Raw genomic sequence first — 3231 nt, forward strand, 5'->3', positions numbered from 1 at the left:
TCCCTCTGCTAGGCCCCGCCCCCGGCTCCGCCCCGCCTCCCCGGCTCCGCCCCGCCTCTCCGGCTCCGCCCGCCTCCCCGGCTCCGCCCGCCTACCCGGCCTTGCTCACGTGACCCCGCTGCGCTTCAACAACAACTTTATTGGGTGCGCAGGGCCAAGATTGGGAGCCAGTTCCCAAGGCAACCGAGCGGAACCGGCAGGGCCTGGCTCCAGGCGGCAGCGGCAGCGGCAGCAGGTGCTCCAGGATTTGACATTAAACCCCTCCTTGCAGGCCCCGTAGTGTTATTACTAATCCACGATTTTATGCCCACTTCTGCCGCCTGACTGGGTGTCCACCTTGGGTGCACCACCTAACCATTCCTTCCATCGGTTACCACGTCTGTAAAATGAGGGGCTAGACTTTGTCTCTTTAAGGCCTCATCCAGCATGACTTCTGTGATCTTGCCCTTCTCAGCTTACATTGGAGACAGAAAACTCTTCCTCATTTTTCTCCTTAACTCTCTTCCCCAGCTCAGATTTAGGTGACACATCGAGTCCATTCCTTGCTTCAGCACATACGATATTGTCTCCTGCCTCATCCTGTTCCAAAGGGGCCCTTTCCCCCTAATTTGGAAGAAAGGGGGTGTCCCACTGGTAAGGGAGCCAAAAAAGGAGGCGGTGAACCCTCCACAAAGGCAACTGGACCAAGTCTGGTTGGTTGGTTCATTTTCCTCCGGGTGTCTATGACAGTGCCAGGCACATAGTAGGGGCCAGATAAACCTTGTTGACAGAACAAAATACATGTCACTAAAAGAAGGCCAGTTCTTCCACCAGCTCTGTGCTACCCAGACCTCTTCAATCCTGTCTTCCCCTTTCCCACTCTCCATCTCCTGCCCGACCACACTGTAAAGAAGGAGTGACCGTTCAGTACCCCCAGTTTCAGTACCCCGTGTCTGAGTCGTGCAATTTCCGATTTGGGACTGATGTCTCGGTTGTTCCGGGAAGCCCTCTGGAGAGTCACCAGATCCAGGACCAGCTGGGTACATCATAACACTGCAAGACTGGAAGGAGGAAGGAGGAGTCAGTTCAGTGACCTTCCCACCCTGGCCCCTTAGCGCTAGAGGAAGCATGTCCCTTCCTGCAGTGGCACTCTTACCTTTCCCAGAGATGAAGCAGAGGCCACTGGGATAATCTGAAGATTGGGAAGCCTCTTAGGAACTAGAACATAACTACCTAAGGAGCCTCCCAAATCAGATTGACTTCCTTAATAGGTACTTAAATAAACCTTCCTTGCATATCCTTCCATTTTGTCCTAATAATTACCTAAAGTTGAAGTTCCAAATCAGATCCTAAATCACGGCACTTATCTGGAGACTCTGTGTGTGTGTGTGTGTGTGTGTGTGTATTTAGTGGCTCGGTTGTGTCCGACTTTTTGCAACCCCATGGACTAGAGCCCACTAGGCTCCTCTCTCCGTGGAATTCTCCACGCAAGAATACTTTTTAAGTGGGTTGCCATTCCCTTCTCCAGGGAGTCTTCCCGACCCACAGGTGGAACCTGGGTCTCCTGCATTGCAGGCAGTTTCTTTACCACTGAGCCACTTGAGAAGCCCTATCTGAAGACTAAGTTTTGTAGAGTTATGGTTCCTTTGCAAATGTTTTTAAAATACAACTTCCTAAAGCCCTTATTCCAGTGCTCTGATTTAACAGGTCAGATACGAGGCCCTTAAACACTCACCAAGTTATCCTAACACACATTCTCTGCTAAAGGACCTACCCTCAGCTGGGCTATTCAGTATACCTGTGGGCAAAATGTGTCAGGCCAACTGATGCCATGTTCTTTCAGAGACTTTTCCTGAGGTCAATTAAGTAACGCTGGCTTCTTTTGTTTCCTGATCCATAATCAGCTATGTTGGAAAGGATCACAAGCTTTGGAGTTCTACCACCTCGGTTCAGATCGTGGCTCTGACTCTCTCTGCTTGAGGAATTACCTAACTTCTTGGACCCTCAGTTTCCTCACATTTTCCAACACAGGGTAAGTTCTCCGTGTTTATTATTATATGTATATTTGTTTCTTTTTTTTTTAATTTAAGCCCAAAACAGCTATGGCTACTGCTGTCATTAGTGTCATCTTCCACAATTCTGGGCAGAAATGAGGGCCTTCCAAACTGTAATGTGGCATTGCTAAGCAAGCCATAAGTGCAGATTCAAGGAGACTTGATCGGGAAAAGTGCAGCCTCAGGCCTCCCCGGTCAAAGGGAAATTACAAGTATCATCTACACCATTTGCAGCCTCTTCATGTCAGAAATATTCTGAATGAGGGACAATTCATTCCGAACTGTGATTACAGTGTGGGCAATGATAGACATCTGTCTTAGCCACTGAGTGGTTTCAAAGATGCAGAAGCCCCTAGTAACCATATATTCCTAGTAACATTCTCAGATCAGTCTGAGTTGATGCTTCCATTCATTCATGCTTTCCCTGATTGGTGCACTCGATATATTCATCAGCGATATATCAAGCACTCATCAACGTGTACTCCAGCTGCACCCAAGTCATTTCTTGACCTCAGGCCCACTTCTCCTCTTTCACTGAAAACTCTAGCCCTGGACTCACAGTCTGCCCTACCTATCATCAATGTGGATAAGCCACCCCAAATCCCAAAAGCCCACTGTCACCACCTCCTCGTGACCTCCTTCCCACCATACTCCAAACATCCTTGGTGTGCCATCATTGGATACTGCTCCACCTCTGAAATCATAAATTCACACCCCCCGCTTCCGTGAATCACCTCACGGCTTTCTGCCTCTCTCACTTTCACCCCCGCATCATCTGTTCTTTAACTCCATCGAACCCGTGAGCCATTTTAAAAGTCACTCTATTCCTGCTGTCCGCTGTCTTACCCTCTGTTCTTTGATGACACCTGCCTAGGTCAGTTAAACCATGTTCTCCTTCTTGGCTCTTACCCCTGGGCTGCCGAGTGCCAGTGAATAAAATTACCAGCCACACAGAGCGGAGCTGTTGGTATGCTGGTCTACAGCCTCACTTCAGCCCTTAACCTTCCCCCAGCCATCCTGTGTTCTTCCTTAGCGCTCTCTCTGTTTCCACAATGCCCATTCTTTACAGACTTGCTGTTCAGTTGCTTCCCTTCCTGCTTTGAAGATCATCTCCCTACCAACTTGAGAGGAAAAATCGGAACCACTCAGTGAACACTCTCTGTTCCCAGTTGCTGCACCAACACGCTGGCCAGCGTCA

Source organism: Muntiacus reevesi, chromosome 7, assembly GCF_963930625.1.
Source record: "Muntiacus reevesi chromosome 7, mMunRee1.1, whole genome shotgun sequence".
NCBI classification, from domain to species: Eukaryota; Metazoa; Chordata; class Mammalia; order Artiodactyla; family Cervidae; genus Muntiacus; species Muntiacus reevesi.